Source organism: Lathamus discolor, chromosome 16, assembly GCF_037157495.1.
Source record: "Lathamus discolor isolate bLatDis1 chromosome 16, bLatDis1.hap1, whole genome shotgun sequence".
In the NCBI taxonomy this organism is placed as follows: Eukaryota; Metazoa; Chordata; class Aves; order Psittaciformes; family Psittacidae; genus Lathamus; species Lathamus discolor.
Genome location: NC_088899.1, coordinates 8408700 through 8432267, shown reverse-complemented (window position 1 = coordinate 8432267; position 23568 = coordinate 8408700). Strand labels below are relative to the sequence as shown.

Sequence of the window (23568 nt, the reverse complement as noted above, 5' to 3'; positions counted from 1 at the left end):
TAGACCTCCAGAGGTCTGTTCCAATGTTAATTATCCTAGGATTGACAGCAAGTCTGCCTCCACTCATCCTTGGCATGTGTGGAGATCAGCCCTAGCCAGGGCACATGACAAATGAGAGATTACATCAGCAGGAAGGGGAACGCTTGGGAAACATCCCATCACTTGCATCGGTTCCATGTCGGCTCGTGCACAGAGCACCCCACCCAATCCATGTGGATCTGTTCACTCCCTGCCTCTGACAGCTTGTTTATTCAAAAGCATTTGTCTCTCAATGCCTTCCAGATGAAATAAGAGATCAAAGGCGCTAATTTCCTCCCACTGCATTCTCCTTCCACATTCAGGCTTGGGTTCATATTGACCAAGGATTTCTTCATGGCACAGGAAGCGTGCTTTTGCGAAAGAACAGGCACAAGCCAGGAACAGGTTGGAAGTGCTGCAGGTTCCTTGGTTGGGGAATTGTAAGAGGCTGAGTTAGCAGCAGTTGGGTGTAGGGTTGTGCAGAGTAAAGAATAAAGGCAGGTTCAGAGCTATTACTGAACAGGCACAATGCTAGCTGGAAGGTTCTGCCCTTGAAAACAGGATAGGAAGTTCTAGGTCAGTTCTATGAACAGCTGGAGCTGAAGGGACCTACTTCCATTTAATGCTCCCATTACCAGATAACTCATCCCATCCTCACAATATCTCTACTAAAATGGTTAGTGCTAAGGAATCATTGCAGAGGGGAGCCGAGGCACTGGGGTGACAGCTATACATAATGCCTTGGATACGAGCTTTGTCTCCTACTCTACAAGCTTGACACAAGCCAGCTGTCTCAGGAACACATTATAACCACATTAGCATGATGCTGGACTGGAGCTAATCAAGCCCCAAAAATTAACAGAACATAAGGAACTTGCTGACATTGTGGGTCAGGAGCAAATTCAAAGCCCTGAGCCATGTTTGCCTGGTCCCATCCAGGCTGCTGTGGCATCACTCCTTGCTCTCCAAGTGCTCAGTGTCCCTATTCTTGAATCACTCAGAATGTGTTCTTTCTGCTGCCTGAAAACAACCTGTGATTCACTGATTTCTTCCTAAGCAAACACGCAACCTCTTCAATGTAATCAGTTTGTTTACTTCACTGCTTCCCCTTTCATGTGAGGCCTGTGGCTTTCCATTTCTTTTCAGGCATCAAATGCTAATTTCACTTGGCCTTTGTCGGTGAAATGGGCTGGAACAGAGACTCATAAACAACTGGATCAGTAACACTGATGTTTATTTAAAAGGCAGTTATGATTATTTCTTTCTTTACTGTTGTATTTAACTCTTGAAATCCAGCATCTTTCTGCAGCTGGGTGGCTTCCCTCTGCCTTTAAACAGCAAGAAACTGAAGGTGGAGGAAACAAAAGGCGTAAAATGAGCGTCTAGCAGTCACTGATCTTTGGGAGTCAATCCTGCAGGAGCCAGCCCTGCAGTGTGCTTAGTAAGGAGTGCACATACCTTTGTTTGCAGGATCGAGCCCTTATGTGTGAATGACATTAGGTAGATTAGAGGGAAGGAAATGTGAGGAATTCTTTTCCCCCAGCTTTTTTTTCCCTGGGCAAATCTAGGACTAGTGAAATGAGCTTGAGCAAACAGCATTTTAATGCAGCTGCACTGGGTAGCAATCACAAACTGAAGATGATAGCACAAGTTTGGCAGGGACTAGAGCCCACAAGAGCACAACCAGAAACACACCTGCATTTACAGTCTAAACTGGAAAAACTGTTTTAATATCCCTTGAACATTTCATGACTACAAAAACTGTGTTTTAGATCTTTCTTCTTTTAATTTGCACAAAGCAGGTGGAAATACAGAAGATGTCTGTATCTAGAGGCTTGAAGTGATGCTGAAGCAATACAGGCTTCTGCTGGGCAAATGTATCCTAGTTTAGAACTGTCTTCTTTCTCAGCTCTGCTACTTGCAAGCGAGAGACCAACTAATGCCACTTGCCACAATGCCCCTCTCGGATGGTGGATTAGGGCTGTTGAGTCTATTTTACTTTGGCTGCTTAAGCAAGCTAATGTGTTACCTCTGCCCAGCCCCAAAGCAGCTCTAAGATCCATATGTTAAAGACTGCAGCATCCTACTGAGGAATGCCTCCTCTTCCTGAAGCTTTCAGATTCACACAGAACATTTGCTTGTCCTTGAGGAATGTTGGAAAGAAAACAGTGTTGTTGATAACTGTGAATTGCACTAATTGGGATATTTAATACTTAGTTGCAATTGCACTGGTGCTGAAACCATCATACCCTGGCTATAAAAGAGCCTAGTGTCAGAAATACAGTAGAGTTTTTCATGCCAGCTGCTGTTCTGGGTTATGGCTCCAGTCTGGCTGCATTGCTCGGTGAAATATGTTATTAGAAAATTAAACCAACAAAGACAACGTTACAGCAATGTTCAGTCTGAGCCCAACCCACAGAGGGCTGGGACATTCAGCACAGAGCAGGGAATTGCATCCTAGATGCTGCCTCACCCTGCAATGGGCTGAGCTCTCCCCAGGCCTAAAGACTTCAGTGAACACAGTGATGGTTAGCATCTTACCCTGCTCCTTACAGGACTGAGCTCCCCCCAAGCACCATGACCCCCACATCACATTGCCAGCCTTAATAACATGGCTTAGCACTTGCTGAGCACCTATGGTAAACTCACCCATCGCTTTGTTTCTCATTGGATTGAGAATCATAGAATCACAGAGTGATTTGGGTTGGAAAGGACCTTAAAGCTCATCCAGTTCCAACCCCCTGCCATGGGCAGGGACACCTTCCACTAGAGCAGGCTGATCCAAGCCCTGTCCAACCTGGGTTGTGTCCTGGCCCATGGCATAGATGCCATTTGCTTTCTCTCCTGTGCTGAGATGTGGCACCCTTCAAAACTCTTTCTATGTGCCCTGTTCTCCATGTAGGGCCAGAGGGGCCCCTTGAAAGAATGCTGAGATAATCCACTGCTTAAAGCCCGCTCAAAACAGCGTAGCTTTGCCAAGGCCACCAGCAAGCAAAAACATTGGCTCTTTGCAAATACTGCATGGACTGAACCCGCTCACTCCCTTCCAATTGGTTTCCCAGTACTCCTGTACTGGATCTGAACTCACTACTTAGTGGTAGGAGAGGTTTCATGGTCTATTAGGTTGCATGCCATTTAAGCACACTCATGCCATGCTCACTCCACTCCCTAGAACTGACATGTGGAGCTTTCTTAGCTGAGCCAAAGCCTACTGGAGATTCACGAACATTCATAATCAGGAGTCAAAGAAGAGAAATTCTATCAGTCCATATGCTGGACGAAAATTGACTTTGCAGCCATGGGTGTGCTTAGTCCAGGGGCTATCTTTGATAAGAAATAATTTGCTAACAGGGAGTTTGGGTGCTGAGGGCATAGATCAGTGTTTGATTCAGTATTGCCTTTGCCAAGAAATAGAAGTGGTTGATCCCCTTTGTGTTCCGGTTTTTCTGAGAAGCTCCACTATGTTCAATAAAACCAATTGGTTATTTTCATCCTCCTTACTTGCAAGAGCTGTAAACCAACAGTGAGCATGAACGGGTATCATCTTGCAGCCATCAAACCTAGTGTGCTTTTCCCCCTCTCCAGTTCTCCAGTGCTGCTCAGCCAAACCTTCTGCAGAGGTGGACTCAGAGGCCAAACCAGAGAACCTTCCAGCAGTAATCTCAGCCCCTTCCGGTAGGGTTTATGGGTGAGACAACGACAGGCAGTGTCCCCTGTCTGGTGTGGCACTGCTGGTGGGCGCCGTGGTAATGCTCCCATTTATACATTCATTTCCTACTCTCATCTGTGGTTTTGAGTCCCCAGCTCTGCAGCAGCATGCTCTGCGCAGGGACACCGGCTTGCAGAGGAAGGATGGAATATCACGTGTGCAAGCTGGTTTGTAAGAGCCCACAGAAACAGAAAGGAAACCAAACCCACAACAAAACACACAACTCAAGAACAAGCACTTTTGCTGTGTTGCTGCTGTTATAAAAGTTATAAGCAAAGTGGGGACAAGATAACATCTGCCCAACCACAGCAAAGCAGTGGAAGCCCATGGCTGTTGATGAAAAGTTTCCTAAACTTAAACCGTAAAGGACCATGAGTCCTTTCTGTCAGAACTCTTCTTGGCCATTAGCACAGACATAAACTCCTCTCATTTCAAAATGTAAGAGAAAGAGGAATGTAAGGGACAGCAATTTGGGCACTGAACAAGAAGCCTGAACAATCAGGTCATGCTGAGAGAGGACCACATCAAATCCCGCAGGTTTCCTCATGCAGTAGTGCCCACTTCTCACGTGTGAGGGCACTAGTGTGTTTTCACTTGGGAAGAGGTTTACTCTCAGATCAGCTCATAAGCAGATGTGAAGGAATAAGAAATACAGAGGTTTAAATCTGGCCACAGTACAAAAACTCTGCTTCCAAAGACATCCCTTAGTGAGCCCCCACTAGAGATGGGAGAAAGGCTTTTCGGAAGGGAAGGATTGTGATTAAACACCAAGGAGGAGCTAAGCTAGACTCAGATTTCGGTCTCTGCTGTATCTACCTAGAGTCAGACTTGCACAGTCAGTGGTGTTATTTCAGAGCTCACCCCAAGGTTTTTAAGAACTGAATGTAGGTCACTGGACTAAGCAGAAATTGGCCAGAAAACACATTCCTCTTGATCAAGAGCCAGGCAGATTCTGAGGTTAGTTTCAGGCTTTGGAATAGTGTTCAAATCTGATTCAGAGTCCAAGCCCAGCAGGGCTAAAATCTTACAGACCTTATACCAAAGGGGGATTTCAGTGTTCTGAGACTTCTGCCATGCTGACTGGCCTAAAACAAGGCCATGTGGAACATCCCAGTATCCCAGGTCTGGCTGCCCATGTCCAACAGAATAGAACCTCCAGATCCATTAGATTTCTTGTCCTTCAGCAGAATTATTTCCATGATTTTTCAAAGCCAAGATGCAGAACTAATCCCAGCAATGACCATGAAGAGGTTAACTAAGCACAGACAGAGGCCAGTGTATGTATCTCCATGTGTCCTTGCTGAAGCAATCTGGATTACTGTTCCTGTGTAAATAAAGCACAATGAGGGTGGGTGGTCAGCTCCCATCCAATCTGCTAGGAAGACTGGATTCTGGGCCTGGAAAATCTCCAGCCACATTGGCCTGATGTGGGACCTGCTCACTGTGCAGCTCACACAGAACTGCCACCCCACATTCCTGCTTCCCACAGATTCCTCTTGGCATTTATTGTCACCTGCCACTGCATCAGTAATTAATGAAACTGATCACTCATTACTTGAGCTGAAGCCCATTAATGGAAGGTGGCACCTATTGAATGCAGCTGAGGATTGGGTCCTGGAGAGCTGAGAGCTGATGCAGAAGAAAGGTTTAGATAGAGATAGACTATAAATAGCTACATTTCATCTCACAATTGTAATAGTTCCTTTAACGTGGTCACTCTTTCTTTCACTATTGTCTATTATTACTTTGGCCACTGTTGTGTTAGGTGCTGAACAGATCCAGCACACACTGCCCTGTGCACACACCTGAGCTGCTCTGGAGTTAGGCATAGAAGCCAGACTCTGCTCTCTGTAGTAGCTGTTGGTAGTAGCCCTCTCAAAGCCAATATACAACAATACAGTATAAGGGTATCTGCACTGTAAAAATAAAGTCATAGAGGAGGCTATAAATAACATAGTGCCTGGTGAATCCAAGCCTGAGAGAGAAATCACTTTGCCACATACAGACATTCAGCCATTTGAATCAAAAGATTAATCCAAAGGGAATAAAGAATGTGAAATAAACCGTAATAGCCAGGATACAAAAACTAGCACCTGAGTTCAGCAGGATTTATTTCCTTGCATAATTCCTTTGCTTTCTACCTGAACCTTGACTTTCCACAACCACTCCCATTTACTTTTAATCTGATTTCAAAAGCCATTTGTTAAGCAGTGTTCTTTGCTCTTACCAGAGCTTTTCAAATGTTCTCCTGCTCCAGAGGTTAATGCACTCATCAGCTGGAACTAGATGATCTTTATGGTCCCTTCCAAGCCAAACCATTCTGTGATTCTCTGATTATAAAGCTCTATGTGGAAGCTCAGAAAGCTGAAGAGAAAGAGATGTTTGAACAGGTGCTCATGTCCTGCAGCATTTGCACACTTCAGAAACATGTTTCACTGCTCCTAGTGAATTCATTGTCCTGTGTCCCTCCTCTTTACACTATTCCATACTACTGTGAGCGCAAAGATGATGCTACAGACATTACAGGGACTAATTTAGGGTACTGAACCACCCTCTAGATAGGTAATGTTTCCCTTACGTTAGTTTCCATCTCTCACATACTAAGTCTGTTCACCTTGGATGATGTTACAGCCATTCACAGAACCCTGTTGCACACACTGCAGGGCACTATACTTGAAAACACTGCTTTAGCTACACGAACAGCTCTTCTGGGTTAGCCTGGCTTTCCTGGCCAGTATACTGAGCTGTTTTTCTGCCATCTGGTGTCCAGAGACTAAAGGCAGATGTTACCGCTAATCAGAGTCTTCCAGATGGTCACCAGCCTCAGGATGTTTGTCTTACACAACTCTGTAGCCAAGAACCAAAGAGCTCTCCTCATAGCCAAAATCCAGCAATATTACCCAGGGAAATACCATCTGTGTGCTCTCACAGGGATTGAGTTAGACCTAACTCATCTGGAAAGAGCACTGTTTGGCATTTGGGAAGCTTCTTATCCTATCAAAGATCTCCAAGTGCTTTGATAACATTAATCAAGCCTCATTAAGCCTCACATGCACATCTGTAAGGCAAGAAAGGGTTTCTTCTGCCTCAGTTACAGAAGAAAACACTGAGGCATTGGAAAGCAGAGAGACTTGCCATGGGTTGTTGAGCCTTATGGTATTAGCTTGACTGTTGTGATATCTTAAGGTCCTTTCCAAACCTAACTATTCTATGATTCTATGATACATTATTAGTGTCGTATCATTCTTTTGGGGTCTTAATTTTGGAAGGGTTATAGTAGGCAATGGGGCAATTGTGGGACCAGGAGAAGAAAGGAGGAACCTAGTCTTTGTAAAGTAAATTAATTCAAATCTTTTTATAAAGAAAGACTCAAAATAAGCAGTTTCATGTGTAGCAAGCTGCACTCTGCAGCATCCTCAGATCTCCACTGCCTGCTCATTGTGTGGGTCTGGCCCATTTGCTAGCCAAGGAATACCTGCTTTCAAACAGGAAGAGATGCCAAGTGATCTTAAAGGTCTTCTCCAACCTAGCTGATTCTATGATTCTCTGTTCCTGAGGGATTGTCCAGGGAAATCACTAGCGCAGGATGTGCTCAGCGACTGTGTGCTTGCGAGGAGATGCAGGCACCCCGCTGATGGGAGATGCTTTTTTACCTTCAAGTTTGAATCAGCTTTGTCCATCTTTGTTATTCTCGTTGTAACTCAGATGATCTAAAAATTGCCTGGGCCTCCAGTGTTTACTTTGAAAACAATAGAAGATGACTGGTTCTCAGTCACATAGAGCCCAAGAGGGTTTTTTCTGCAGTGTAATTAGAGTTCCTTCCATGGCTAATTAAATTCTCCAGTGAATAAAAACAAATTTCCTGGAATGAATATCAGCTTGATTCACTTTGGGCAAAGCCAGCCTTACATGCTTCTCCCACTCTGTTCTCGGAGGGTGTTGGCTGCATTGCTGAAATCTTCTTGTCAACACATGACAATGCAGGGAAATCATCTCATCCTGGGGTCTGCATGCTCCTTTGCCAGAGGTTGCAGGGAGTTGTGTCTGTCTTATTCCTTTTCTCTGCTGTATAGACTTTTATCATCTCCTTCACTAACCTTTTTTCCAAGCTGAACAGTCATAGTCTATTTAACCACTCTACATACCATATGGTTCCATACTTCTGACTATAGCTCTTGGTCTTTGCTGGACCTTTTCCATTTCTGCTATATGCTTTTAAAACTGGTTGACCAGAACAGTTATGAGAGTACACTGGGATATATATGGTAGAAATAGGAACCCTTCTTATTTACAGGATTCAGGATGTCAGCTCACTGCATGGTTTGCCCAATAAATTGTCCTTAGTGCCCCAGTTCCTCCCAATAACTGCTCAAGAAAATGGCACTGGTTTACCTTCAAATGTTGGTCTAAGCTCCCAGTGATGGAAGGATGCAGCCTTTTGCATGATGACACTCATTGGTTTTGAGAGCAACTTGCTCATAGCTTGCTGAAGGCCACCAAGTTGACAAAGCACTTTGGACTGAAGAGAGGCAGATTCCTCCCAGGATCTGTACCTGGCCAAATCAGCTCCTTTCCTATGCTTATTCCCAGCTGTCATCTCTCCTCTGAGCTTGTATTTTGTACTGTGTGTTCCCTGGGGCAAGGCAGGCCTATACTCGCATTTGGCAGTCAACTGAGGTTAAAGTCAGCCCAAAGGAGACAATAAATCATTATCATGGTTAGGCTGAGAGCAGATGGCTTTGGAGGCCATCCATTTTGAAGGCGAATTCCTTCTCTCTCTGATGTTTGCTTTCCTGTTTATTCCTTTCAAAGCCTCCATAAATGGTGCTCAGTTCTCCATCTTTCGACACTGAACTCCGTGTCCAACAGGCCTCCAATCATCTCTTGATGGTAAACACCATCACATTCCCCCATGTGCTGGAGAACTTCATTCTCCAAACTTGCAGTTTATCATTTTATCACCTGATTTCCATTGTCCTCTCAGAAAGGAGATTTGGACCATGCACTGAATAGCAAGACAAAGCAAGGTGACACTTCATAGTTGAACAGAAGCAAGGCTTTCAAGGATGTGGCCTCTGAGGTCTACTTTCTCTACATCTACATGATGTCTACTATGACTGTTAGCTTGGGGATGTGAACTCAGATAGCTGTGTTAGCACAGCACTGTTTTACCTGGATGTTCAGGCTGTGATCAGCTAGTTCAGTGGAATGAGGTATCATTCCTCTTCCCTGCTGCAGTGACTGATGGTTGTTAGCACTACAGTTCCACATCATTTCTGCTTTGAAGATAAAACCAATTCTTAGGCCTTATGCACAACCTTAGTTTATTATGGATAATTCCAATAGGTTTTTGGTTAAAGTTTTAGGATTAACCCCCTTGACTTTGTCTTTTGGAAACATCTAACTTATAAACAGAGCACTGGTTATTCCCAGCTCCTTGCTAAAATAGTGTAAACCAAGTAGACTGTTTTCACCTACCTGTCAGGCCAGTAGAGAACAGAAATGCTGTGTTAGAAATGGGATGGACATGATCTCATCTTGTAGGAGCTGCAGTTGCTGAATCCGTGTTGTTTGCCTAGTAATGTGTGAGTTGTTATGTGTGAAATTGCAGCTCTACTGTGTCAATTCACTTCATTATGCCATGAAATACTGGCGAATCTGACAGTAAAAGGCTGATTTCAGACATGGCCTTCTGTTGCCAAGAAGTGAGCTTGTGCGTCTGCTCAAGTGAGTCTTGGAGGCCACAGCTTGTGATTCAGTTTGTGTCTTCCACAAATACCTTGTCAACTGAGATTCTCAGGAGCTGTAAAGCATCATCATGGCAGTGACTCCAGCCGCCCTCCATAGCTGTGCTGTTCTAAACCTTAGCGAATTCCCTGGGTGAAGTGGTTCCTAAGACACGCTGACACAAGACCTAAACTCTCCTGGGTCAATTGCTCTCCTCTTTCTCCTGACATCCCTCCCTCTCCCCATGTTGCCTCCCAGACACAATGACACAGTGTGTGTTGATCTTAGCTCTCAGAGAAGCAGTCATAAAGGACCTATGCCAAGAATAATCTATCAACAGGAAAGCATAGTTTACTTGGATTGGATATGCCACCCATGTTGTGATGAGTGGAGCCAGGGGAGGTAAGGAGAGGGTAACACTGAAGGCTGTGCACTCAAAGCAATGCTGCAGCTTGGGATTGATATGGGATTGTCCTGGGAAACAGCTATGGGCTCTTGGTCTCTTCTGCACAACAAGATGACCTGTGTAAAGCTCCTTCATCCTAAGACCACCATATGTAACCACAACAACTTGCTCACCTCCTGTGACAAGCCAGTGGGATGACATCTCTGCATTAACTTCATCACAAACCAACATTCCACTCTTTGGCTACAGTTCTCGTGCAGGGCAGTGACTGAATACAGTAGCAGCTTTGTTTACCATGAGGAAAGCAGGGTTTGCCCCACTCATACCTGCAGTGACTGCCCCATGACAGGATTCCTCTCAACAACATACAGGTAGAACTCCTATCAGAAAGGGAGTCAAACAGTTCAGCCAGTAAGGTGCCTTCAACGCAGGCAGGCTGTTTCCCTCATAACTCCCCTATCAGAAGGCAAGGAGGAGGCCTCAGGTGTGTGAAGCATAAAGAATATTGTGCAAGGAAGGTGAGGTAGGGATTGTATCCATGATAACAGGATGAAGGGAAAGCCTTTTCCTCCCTGCTGCCCACCTTCCCTTTCACCAACTTTAGCAGCCTCTAGTGTCAGCTCTGACTGAGGCCCTGACTGAAACAGAAACACATCTGCAGGAATTTTCCAAGCTGTAACACACAAATAAACACATTAACCATCTTCTCCTCAGCAACCACAGAGCATCCTCCCAAAAGCAGCACAGCAAGTCACTTATTAGGGACTTAATGAGCTGTGGAAAAACAACACTATTCATTCGCAGCTACTTATTCTCTATCCTTTCTGAAGTCATAGCTCAGGCCACCACAGAACCACACAAGCAGAATGCAAACTCATGGGCAAAGGCACAAGCTCATTTCAGCACACAAGCTCCCAAACAGCATTTGTTGGCTCCTAGCTTTGGCTTTGACCTGGTTTGACTCCAGCCTCAGTTGTATTGGCCCTAAATCCAAATTGGATTGAGTTATGAAAGCTGTAAATTACTACCAGAAGAATGGTAGGAAGAGTTATCCCTTATAGTAGTTGATAAGCTATGTACTTCATCTTTACTTTGTAAAAGCTGCAGATACCTCTATGGTACCCCGGTTCCCAGGATCTCAAAGCGCATCATGAAGTGAGGGTTACTCATAGCTCGTTTTCTGTGTTCTGAGGTACAAGGAAATAATGTGACTTGACCACATAAGACAGCGGCAGGATAGAAACCATGTCTGATGTGCTTAGACTGGAACTCTAAGGCCTCAAGCACAGTGCCTCCTGCAACAAGCTTCTACCAAGGTGGAAGGGTGATTTCATTCCTATGCTCTTTGCCTTCCTGGTGTGTTTGGTGCTGCATCCCTGCCCTCACATTTTCTTTTCCACACAGTTTAACTTGGAAATGTCTAATGAGCTTCAGAAAGACACTTAAGGCTTTCTGCCTCTTATGCAAACCAGATCTGGAACTGGAGGAAGGAGTTATCTGCTATTCCATTGAAGATTCACATTCTTCACACAGTTCTGATGATGGACTAAGTAAAGTTGGTTGCATTCACATCTCAGAACTTAACCAAAATTGCTTCCTAACCTGCTTGTTTCAAAGAGCAGTCACAATCTAACGAGAATATCAACTATTTACTTTCTGCAAAAGGTCTGCCAAAGAAAACTTGCAGAAAACCACAAGTTTGTTCAAAATGTGGTCATATTCCATCTGTGGTGTTTGCAAAGCTGAGAGCACCTGTGGGCTAGTAAAGAACTGCCACAAATAGAGCTGCTACAGACACATCTCTTTCCTCATGATTAGCCTTTCTTTAGTCCTGTAAAAATGAGATCCAGATATCATTCACAAAGGCTCTGTTGATTCCCTGGAGACAGTTTTATAGTTGGGATTTGAGCTAGGAATAGCATGCATCATTCATTTTTCTTTCATGACTGGAAAAAACCTCCACTAAACAGAAGCAACCCATTGGTGTTTACCAAGAAGAAATTATCTGCTTGTCTGGGATTTAGGTTCAAGCATCTCAAAATCCTGTGAAGACCTCTGCTTGTACTAAAACCTCACAGAAGTCTCAGGAGGAATGGAGCCTGTACAGGTCTCAGGGACAGTGAGAAGTTTGAAACAGCTACACAAAGCACCTAGAAATTAATATCTGCTTCATATTAGAACTGGGAAAATAATAGCCCAAAGCTTTATTTACGTCTCAGTGAGTGAGACCAGTTCATCTTCTGCATCTCCTTTGTCCTCCATGATACGAAACCATTTCTGTTGAAAAGACAGTCATGGCTTTAAAAGCCGTATCACTGCTGCATCAGCTTGCAAAGGAGGAATAGCCTCTGCCACAGGTCCTTGTGTTCCTCGTAGCCACAGACTGTTTGAGGCTTTTCTGGTTTAAGAACAAAACCCAGCACATGATAAACCCATGGATGCCACTATGTGGTAAAAGTCACACCTGCCAGCCTCCTCTCTTTAGGCCAACATAAGCAACAGTATGAAAGTGCCATAGGGAAATGAAGGATGAGGCTGTAGTGGGTGAACAAACCTCTGCAGAGAGGTGCAGCTCCTAGCACTGAGCTTTTATTTATGCCATAGAATCATAGAATAGTTAGGGTTGGAAAGGCCCTTAAGATCATCCAGTTCCAACCCCCCTGCCATGGGCAGGGACACCTCACACTAAACCCTGCCACTCAAGGCTCTGTCCAACCTGGCCTTGAACACTGCCAAGGATGGAGCATTCACAACTTCCCTGGGCAACCCATTCCAGTACCTCACCACCCTAACAGGAAAGAACTTCCTCCTTATATCCAATCTAAACTTCCCCTGTTTAAGTTTTAACCCATTACCCCTTGTCCTGTCACTGCAGTCCCTGATGAAGAGTCCCTCCCCAGCATCCCTATAGGCCCCCTTCAGAGACTGGAAGGTCTCCATGCAGCCTTCTCTTCTCCAGGCTGAACAGCCCCAACTTCCTCAGCCTATCTTCATACGGGAGATGCTCCAGTCCCCTGATCATCCTCGTGGCCCTCCTCTGGACTCGTTCCAACAGTTCCATGTCCTTTTTATGTTGAGGACACCGGAACTGCACACAATGCTCCAGGTGAGGTCTCACGAGAGCAGAGTAGATGGGCAGGATCACCTCCTTCGACCTGCTGGTCACGCTCCTTTTAATGCTGCCCAGGATACAGTTGGTTTTCTGGGCAGCGGGAGCACACTGAAACCGGCCCATGTTCATTTTCTCATCAACCAGCACCCCCAGGTCCTTCTCCGCAGGGCCGCTCTGAATCTCTTCTTTGGCCAACCTGTAGCTGTGCCTGGGATTGCTCCGACCCAGGTGTAGGACCTCGCACTTGTCATGGTTGAACTTCATGAGGTTAGCATAAGCCACCTCACAGGCGTGTCAAGGTCCCTCTGGATGACATCCCTTCCCTGCAGCGTATCAACCAAACCACACAGCTTGGTGTCATCGGCAAACTTGCTGACGGCGCGCTCAATCCCACTGTCCATGTCAGCAATGAAGATGTTAAACAAGCCCGGTCCCAACACCAATCCCTGAGGGACACCACTCGTTACTGGTCTCCAATTGGACATTGAGCCATTGACCACAACTCTTTGTGTGCGGCCATCCAACCAGTTCTTTATCCACCAAGTGGTCCATCCATCAAATTGATATCTCTCCAATTTAGAGATAAGGATGTCCTGTGGGACAGTGTTGAACGCTTTGCACAAGTCCAGGTAGGTGCCATCAACTGCTCTAGCCCTGTCCATCAGTTCTGTAGCCCCATCATAGAAGGCCACCAAATTGATCACGCAGGATTTGCCCTTAGTGAAGCCATGCTGGCTGTCACCAAGCACCTTGTTGTTTTTCATGTGCCTTAGCATGCTGTCCAGGAGAATCTGCTCCAAGATTTGGCCAGGCACGGAGGTGAGACTGACTGGTCTGTAATTCCCCGGGTCTTCCATTTTCCTCTTCTTGAAAATGGGGGTTGTATTTCCCTTTTTCCAGTTGTTGGGAACCTCACCTGACTGCCATGATTTTTCAAATATGATGGCCAGTGGCTTAGGAACTTCATTTGCCAGCTTCTTCAGGACCCATGGATGGATTTCATCAGGTCCCATGGACTTGTGCACATTCAGGTTCCTAAGATGGTCTCGAACCAGCTCCCCTCCTACAGTGGGCCTAAGATCTTCATTCTGACAGACCCTGCATCTGCTTTCCAAGACTTAGGTGATGTGGTCAGAGCATTTGCCAGTGAAGACTGAGGCAAAGAAGTCATTGAGAACCTCAGCCTTCTCCAGTATACACAGTACAGTTTCTTACTTCTATAGCCTATCACTGCATTTGCCCCTTCTCCCCATTACATTTGTTTCCAGGCTTTCTATTCCCCCTCCCAATCCAATTTTCCAGAGCAACTGCTTGCTCAGGGCATCTTAGCACAGAGAACTCCCTTTGCACCATCCAAGCTTGCAAGATGTGTGTGGATTTCGTAACAGGTTTGTTTAGCAAGATCTGCTGACCAGTCTCCTTTGCCAATCACGAAATGCTTGTGAAAACCGAGAGCTGTGACACACTCATTCCATAACTTGGAGGATAAGGCCAACTGGATCCTTTCCAAACCAATTGCAGAGCCGGTGACTGGCTCTCTGCTCACACATCTAAACACCCGCATATGCCAACGGATCATTTTCCTTGAAGACATCCCAATCAAGGCCGTTAAGACAGAACACACATTTCATTTCGGGGTGGAAATGTCAATAAAGAGGCTTAGACTGAACACTAACTATGCACATGTCACTGCACAGGATAGGAAGTATCAGAACTGCACATCAGGGTCCATAAGCCCTAAAATGCTGCTAGCTAAATTGGACAGTCCCTTAGCTCAAAGTGAGAGCCTGTTTCTGAAGCAGAAGGCTGGACATATATCCAGCATATAGTAATCAGGAATGTCTAGAAAGTCATTACAGCATCTAGCAGAATAAAAGCAGAAAAGTCTTACGTGGTCATTTGGTAATATAAAAAGAGGTATGAGCTGAAAGTAATCTTAAAGTTTACTTTGGGATGATGCCGATTACAGAATCCACAACCATGGGTCCTATTGGTTGGAGACAAGGGTCTACAACATGCCATGACCAGCACAGGGTCCATCTCTCCTCCTTTCTCATTAGAAAAGCAAGACTTCGGCAGATAAGCCACAAAATCCACTGTAGAAGACTAGGAGTCAGAACCTGGATAATCCTGAAGCAGGGAGCTGGTCTATAGGCCTGTCAACCTGAGTAGTAACCCCCAGACAAAAGAAATACCTATGAGGAAGTATTTATTTTAGTGCACATTCCAGCCTATCAGATTTCTGGCAGTTTGACTGCAGTACTCTTGGAATCACAAGCCATGGGCCAAACATGACAATATCTCTGTGTACTCTTAATCTTATTGCACTGGGAATTGTGGCTTGCCCCAGGCAGTCTCCAGGGAACCAGCTCTCTTTCTGTCTCCTTCTCATGTCACCCCAGTGGTATCTGACATCCCAGGCACACTTTTCAGCTCAGTGTTGCACACTGGAGGACTGAGCTTTGGAAATGTTCTTCCTAAGGTGTTTAACAGATGGGATGAAAGGAGGAATACTGGATATGTCACAAGAAGCCTTCACAAGCTTTCTGGTTTACTTTTGCAGACACATAGAGCTCCAAACCCCAAGCTCTAAACAGAAATCAGCCTTCCTATGGAGCTGCATTCATGTGTCTGCAAATGGCCTGAGGAAAGAACTGCCCTCCTCTGGAGCTCAAATCATTTGTTTGGGGAAGCATCAAACACATTTAAGTAAATGCCAAGGAGTCAGACCCAAGATTCTGCAGTGATAAAAGCAGGTAGACCTGGACCTCAAAGGGACCAGCTTTCCTTTATAGCAGCGCCAGCACTGGCCTAAGTTCTTTCTTTAATGAGCAGCGAGTTGGCTGTCACTGCACAGCCCTTCCCAAATCATTTAAGTCACTTTTCCACAGCCAGATGGGCTTTGGAGAGGTGCTTGAGAGCTGAGCAGGTCTAATGGAAACCACCCCTGCAAAATCTGACCAAGGCCAATTAAGAAATGCATTAACAGTTGTCCTTCTGGAGTTTTGACAGAGCCTGTGGATGAATCCTCACAGTACCCAAAGTTGTGGTGGAAGCTGGGGAAGCTGCTTTAGTACTCCTGGTGCACTGAGAACAGACAGCTTGGCACTTGGAGATGACCTTCAGTTTGGCTTTGTTCCCTAGGGAGAAGCTGGATGGATCACCCACCTTATTTGCAAGGATGCACCCTGTCTGCCGAGACAAATGGAGGAGAAGAGCACATGCAACAATAAAGCACAGGCTGTTTAAAGAAGCATTCATAAGGCTGCCAGCCATGCTCTGCTGGCAGGCACCCAGTATTATGGATAGGGCTTAGCGCTCCTCAGACATGATCATGCCAAAAGGCTGGGCAGGCAGACTCTGTTGTCTTAACATCCCCTGAATGGAACTAGTTACATGAGGGTGTAAAGACTAATAGGTAAGTGAGTGAAAACAAAGCCTGCCATTGTCGCTCACCACCTGAGTGATGCTGAGCCTGTCACTCACCTCTGGGTTTCTCTCTTCATAGCAGGAGATTAGGAAGTGACTGTCTTGTCTGAGAGGCCTCATCCGAGGATACTAATGTAAGGTTAAGAATAAAAAGCAGCAGGTATACACCTGGTTTTCCCAGATGAAAAGCCAAAGCACGTCCCTTAGAGGCTGACCCACAGAGAACCATAACCAAAAACAGCATCAAGTCTGGAACCTCTCTTTCCTCTAGTTCAGATGAACCCAAATGGCCGAAACGTCAAGGAAGACCAACTTTACATTGCCCTGCTTAGGGCTGATTTGTACCAGAGACTTTGATAAAGGTTGGTTTGGTGACCTTTGTAAGGCCTGCTGACCTTATAAACCAGATACATAAACCATATATAGGTTGTCTGACCTGTAGAAACACACAAGTTGTATTCAAAAGGGTTTCTTAGGCTCATAGCGAATTAGGAAGTGACTGTGAGGCATCATCTACTTCAACACATCACCAGGGCAAGATAAACTACATGAAGCTAGCCTAACTTCTTCCGAAGCCAAGGGCCACCTGTGAAGCATTGAACCCATGTACTGCCCTTTGTCAGTCCTCCTTGAACCTAGACCAGTGCTTCTTTTGAAGGCTTCCTCCAAGGGTTTCTTTCCCAAGCTTCACCAGGAGAGAAATGTGAGCAAAGTGCTAAAAAATAGAGAAAGTTGTGTTTGTTTCTGCCATACGTTAAGCAAAGGGTAGGGAGGCACTGCCAGACCACACAGCTCTGTGTTCAGGTGGGTTTGTATAGAAGAGAGACAACTCGGTTTTTGTTTCTTTGCTTCATAAATACAGCACAATGGGTGGTCTCTGGAGGAGCACACCAGCCTGGGCTTTCCTATCCCTAGTCTCTTCCCAAGCTGCTAATACCTGGTGGTAATGTCATTACTGTGTTTGTGTGGGCAAGGAAAATACTTCACATGGAACAACGGAACAGACTCTCTCCTAAAGGAACAGCTCCAGCCTCTCTTTTCTGTTGTTGCCAGCATATTCCTTTGTGCCAGTGGTTTGGTGCCTGCAGTTCAATTGGCAATGGACCCTGGAAGGTCCAGCTCCCTGGCTGGTGAGATCCTAATCCTGCTTGCTGGATGGTGGGAACAGTTAAAATAGAACTTGTGCTTTATTACAGGCCTGGAAGAAGGATATTGCTCTGGTTTCCTTTGCACAGCAGAGCAAGGAGAGACCTTTTGCAATGGCCAGCAAGTGCCAGCAAGTGACAAAAGGTCCATGCTCAGGACAGCCTGAAGTGAAGAACCAAGGCCCAGATGCTAGAAAGATGGGAGGCACTGAACATCAGTCACTTTCCTTTCAGCATTCCTGTCATTTCAGTGTTGAGACTCATAACCTTGACAGATGTGGCACAGATGTGGCTCCAAGAGGGCTGGATCTAGGTAGCTGTTACTTGTACAATACATGTTACTGTTGAGGCACAACAGAGATGGCCAAGTGTAGAATTTCAGGCTTACCATTGGATTTTCTGCCTTTGCCTGGAAGAAAATGATAGCTGTGACACTCAGTGTATGGGAATTTCCCCTCTTAGATTATATAAATGTTATTTAAAGAGGTACTTGAGTAGATTTCAAAACGTATTTTCACTCTGGGAAGGAATGTTTGCTATTGATTCATTCAAAAGGCTGCATTTAGTGGTGATGCTTGGGTTAAAGATGTTTGAGTTGCAAGGCCTTACTATTCTAATAGTTCTACAGCTCTTTTTTGCTGTGTTACTGTAATAGATTGAAGTTATAAATCAATAGGTAACAAATATTAGTATAGTGTTATTGAATACAAATGCTCTGATCCTGACAGAATCTAAATACTGACCTCATTATTTGTATTCCTCAGTATGTAATCACATATTCCTTTGGTGTAAATCAGCTCTGGTTGAAGTCAGTGGAGTTACTGCTGGTCTTTGGGGTCAAAGATACAGGCAGTTTGATCCCCATGTCACAGAACTGTCACCCAAACTGGATTTAACTGGTGATATTTTGCACAAAACAAGTTCTCTCTTCCCCCATTCATGTTGCTTTTCCTAAGCAATCCTGTTAACATGCATTTCCACTGCTTTTGGACAAGTCCTGCTAGTCCCAAACACCCTTCTGCTCTAATTTTCATACTTAATGCAAAGCAGAACAGGCTCTGGTCCTTCAGGCACACCACGGGACCATTCCCTCTTCCCCACCTCTTTGATATAAAAAGCATGCAGCATAATCTTCCCTTCAGTCCTGAAAAATACAGCATAATCTTAAGTAAATATTAGTGTTCCACTTACATAAATACAAACTGCCATTGAGGGCTGAAGCATGAGCCTGTCAAAGCCCACACTGAACAGATTTCTTTGGAAAGGACAGTAAGGGTCAGGATAAAAGATACTTTGGTGCTCACTGTGAGTTAGGGGAAGAGTTCTGCTGGAAGACCAAATAAGAACATCCTAGAGCTCTTGGAAAAGAGGGAAAGGAGACACTGCTTGATTTCTTGATGTATTCCTGAACAAATAGCTCCTTCTGGCCATTCCACCCCATTTCTTGCTGCCTATTGGTGACTGATGAGATGAGGATGGTGTCCTCCCCCTTTGCAGCCATTCCAGCTCAGAGAAGAGGACAATGTCATAGTACCCACTGCTGAAACATCATTCAGATTTCCATGTTATAGACAACACTGCCTCCTGTACCTGAGCTAGGAGAGGTGGTTTTCATTCCCCATCCATTCTTTAGGAATATATCTCATCATATCTAAGGAGGTAGCAAGAAGAGACACTGTGCTGTTTACCAAGCTACCATTGAGATCAGCTGCTGCTCACAGAACTTTTAATAGGACTAGATGTTCTGGGAATGCCAGATCTTAAGGTTTTAAAGGCACCTATGATTCATAATCATAAAAGATCTTCAGAGCATTCCATTTTTCATTAGGGAACACAAGGTTTCTAAACCCATCAGGCATATTAGGCCCCATTTCAATGCAACAGTGACCACACTGCCTCTGCATTCCTGTTTTCTTTCACTCTGGCCAAGGGCAGCAGATTTCTACCTCCTGGGTGGGAAGAAGCGTAAGGCACTTCCAAAGAGATCTGGTATATGACAGATAGATCTCATTTTCCAGTCTATTTAACATAGTCTGACCTTATTATCGCACCTGCACTTTATCAGCTGCATATGGATGGTTCTGGTCAGTTTATCCGTCACAGAGTTGGCTTTTCCTTTGTCTAGAAGTGGAGTGGTAACTTGGATCTCCCATTGCACATCACAGAGTGGATAATAAAATACAAAAGCACTGATTACTGATAATGACTTGAATCTGTAATCATGGGAACAACACACAACATTGTATTTCCAACTGAGTTAAGAGGCATGGCTAGCTCCAGGGAAACACTTGCCAGAAAGGGATAACACAAACTGCTGACCAAAGCCAAACATCCCTTGGCTCAGAGGATTCTCATCTCCTAGCATGAGTAGCTAGTCCTTCATGGAGATCGCAGCATTTCATCTGCACTAATGACCAAGTCCTAGTCTGAAGAGGTACTGTTATTCTTCCCGTTGCATTCAGGAGACCCTGACTTGAAGGAAAATAGAGCAACACGCCTGAAGTCAGCCCAGGAGTCAGAGCTACAGGGAGAACCTGCACCTTTCAGTCCCCTGGTCCTGTGCTTTCCTATAATGCCCTTGGCCCCTGGCCAAGCAGGGCAGGAGGGAAGGCTGGATCCTGTTAGTGAACAGATTCATTCTGTCAGGGTTTTATTAGTCCTTAAAGTATTAGAGACATGCTGGCTACATTTGCCGCATCATTACTTTATCTGAGCATTCATTTCAGTCCCTTTTTGTGTCTCATGCCCTTTTATAATTGCCCGGCTCTGTGCCAAAACCCTGCTTGTTTCATAACTGCCATAAATTTGATATAGACATTAGATTGCAGAACAAAGCTTTGTCAGAAGAAGGCTTCTGAATATTGCTGATGACAAGAGAAGAAATCAAAGTGCATCTCTGCAGACAAGATTTGCCTTTCTATCAGGTGTTTGTATTATGGGATAGCACAGAAGTAATCAGCTGCTTACCTTTTACAGAGCTCTTATCTTCTGACCCCTATTGCCCACACGTGAGAGAATGGCAGTGAAACCCCTCTGGAAATACCAGAGGACAGAAAAAGTCAAGTCCTCCTTGGCAGGTACGTCCACCTAGGAGACACTCAAGGCCTTTTATATTGCTGCCCTTCTCAAAAGCCATGTGCTAACACAGTGCTGCAGCTGGTCAGCCTATGCTTACGAGTTCATCATCCATGCACTGCATGTAACGTGTGCTCAGACCTTTAGCAGCATGCACAGGTTGCCTGGTTCCATGCAGGGATACTGCTTCCATCTATTACGTGGAGGCCAACTTGTTATTTTGCTTCCTACATTTCTCTTTTGCCCACTTTATATCATGATACCTTCGTGCATTTGTAAAGAGAACCTGAAACCCCATTTAAATGCCACATCCCCACCAGCCTCAGTGGGATTTAGAGCCCCAAATATCTTTGTGAATCCCCAAGTGGATAAAATGCCAGGAACCAGTGATAGTAAAAAGACAGAGGGGAGGGGGAAACAGATGAGCTCAAACTCTCAGCCTTGCAGTCAGACTAAATGAAGCCTGCTTCTTCCCCCAGCTTTGCCATCCTTAGTACATACAACAGTGAGCACTGGAGAATAATCACCTACGTCCAGTTCCTCCCCCCAGCTCTGCTTTGTGACACTGCAAGCACGCACAGCCCATTTTAACATTTTCCAGCCCAAGAGCTCCAGTCCAAGCAGGGTGGGCAAACAAACGTCTCGTCACTGCCAAGTATGGCCCAACATTGGCTCCAGCAAGAAATTTCCAGCCACTATGGAGCCAGACACATTTACATTCCTCTATTTGAAGTAAAACCCTAATCCTTTGGAAGATTTGCAGTCTGAGCATGAGCTGTGCTCTCACCCATGCCTTCAAGGTTTTTTGCTGTCATGCAGCAAGGGGCAGCAGCAGCCTTCCAAAGAAAGAAGGAGCTGATAAAGAGAATACATTGGAAGTGAAGGGGCTTTTCTTTTGTTTCAAATCTTTGAGGGCTGTGAAGATTCTCAATAGCTTATCTTCACAGTCTTACCTCTAGGAAATTAACGAGTCTTTCTTCCTTAGTTTACCAGCAAGAACACTAAAGTCTGTAGAAGGCAAGTGTCTTCTCTGATGCCATCCAAAAACTAAAGGCTTCACAGCAGAGCCAGCAGGTGAACTCAGGACCCTTGGCTGCAGTAAGCCCAATAATAAACACTGACAATAATAAACACTGTGTAATAATACACAGGTTTGTCACAACTCTGATTCCTTGACAGGGTGATTAGCTTTGGCTTTCCTGCTGTTTGCACCCATAATTGTCACTCTCCCATTAGAGGATCAATTTTACTGCATGCATGATGTTTTGCTGCTCAGCCTCCATCTATTGGCAATGGGTGGAATTATTCTAACCATGGGAAGGAGGAAGTGCTAGTGCAGATGAACATGTAGAGAATTCCTTCTGGAGCTGCTGAAAGCACTCAATCCTGCTGTTCTCTCCCATTCTCAGCTCAGAGCCTGACAACCCACTTCTCAGCACTCCATGGGAGCCAAAACATCCCCAGATGGAGAGAGGACGTAGCTCATGCTTCACATTGCCACACAGCCAAGCCTACACCTTCCCTGTGACACCCAGCACCTCTCCTGTTCCACTGCCAAGGTGAGGCTGCGCCAGTTTCAGCACAGCTTTGGGGTGAGCACACAATGGTTATTGGCCAGGCTGGGACTTCAGGATGTGGTTGTGGCCTGAATCCCAGTCCTGGCCCCCAGGCAAGATCACTGTAAGTATAAGGACTCTCACTTCCTTCTTGATCAAGCCCAAGGATTAGAAGAAGTCTCAGAACGGGTCAGTGGATGCTTTTTCACTCCTGGAATTGGATACAGCTTACCTAGCAAACCATAAATTCTGGATTTCCAATCAAGGGCTTGGCCTTGCTGACCTAGTCTCCTGCTTCTTTCAGCAAAGACATTGTGAAACTCTGACTTTCCTGTTTTCTCTCGCCTTAAAAAAGAAATAGTAATATTTTAAGCAATCTTAAAAGAACCTAAAGATTCCTTTGCTGGCTGCTTTACACAGCAACTTCCCAAGCATCATTACCACAATGGTTTCCCCTTTCAGAGGTCAGCCCAAAACACCCCTTATTTTGTGTCTGCAGACAGTTCGTCTACTCTTTTCAGGAGGATGAGGGAGTATTTGATGTAGGGAGCAAGGGTTAAAACTGGAGGAAAACACGTTCATTCCATACTAAGGCATTATTCTCCCAACACTTGACTCAGATCATAGAATCATAGAATCATAGAATAGTTAGGGTTGGAAAGGACCTCAAGATCATCTAGTTCCAACCCCCCTGCCATGGGCAGGGACACCTCACACTAAACCATACCACCCAAGGCTTCATCCAACCTGGCCTTGAACACTGCCAGTGATGGAGCACTCACAACCTCCCTGGGCAACTGATTCCAGTGCCTCACCACCCTAACAGGAAAGAATTTCCTCCTTATATCCAATCTAAACTTCCCCTGTTTAAGTTAACCTGTTACCCCTTGTCCTGTCACTACAGTCCCTGACAAAGAGTCCCTCCCCAGCATCCCTATAGGCCCCCTTCAGGTACTGGAAGGCTGCTCTGAGGTCTCCACGCAGCCTTCTCTTCTCCAGGCTGAACAGCCCCAACTTCTCAGCCTGTCTTCATACGGGAGGTGCTCCAGTCCCCTGATCATCCTCGTGGCCCTCCTCTGGACTTGTTCCAGCAGTTCCATGTCCTTTTTATGTTGAGGACTCCAGAACTGCACACAATGCTCCAGGTGAGGTCTCACAAGAGCAGAGGGGCAGGATCATCTCCTTCGACCTGTTGGTCACGCTCCTTTTGATGCAGCCCAGGATACGGTTGGCTTTCTGGGCTGCAAGCGCACACTGCAGCCGGCTCATGTTCATTTTCTCATCGACCAGCACCCCCAAGTCCTTCTCTGCAGGGCCGCTCTGAATCTCTTCTTTGCCCAGTCTGTAGCTGTGCCTGGGATTGCTCCGACCCAGGTGTAGGACCTTGCACT

At 45.4% G+C, this 23568-nt stretch overlaps 1 protein-coding gene across 1 annotated transcript in view; it reads left to right on the top strand.

Annotated features, from left to right (window-relative positions):
• The window catches only part of B3GALT6 (beta-1,3-galactosyltransferase 6), a 39002-nt gene extending 15780 nt beyond the window's left edge, over positions 1 to 23222 (top strand). The window contains exons 2-3 of the transcript XR_010616369.1: positions 20523 to 20623; positions 22031 to 23222. The gene's annotated coding sequence lies outside the window, so the exon portion shown is untranslated. The remainder of the gene's footprint in view (positions 1 to 20522; positions 20624 to 22030) is intronic.
• Positions 23223 to 23568: the final 346 nt, after the last annotated feature.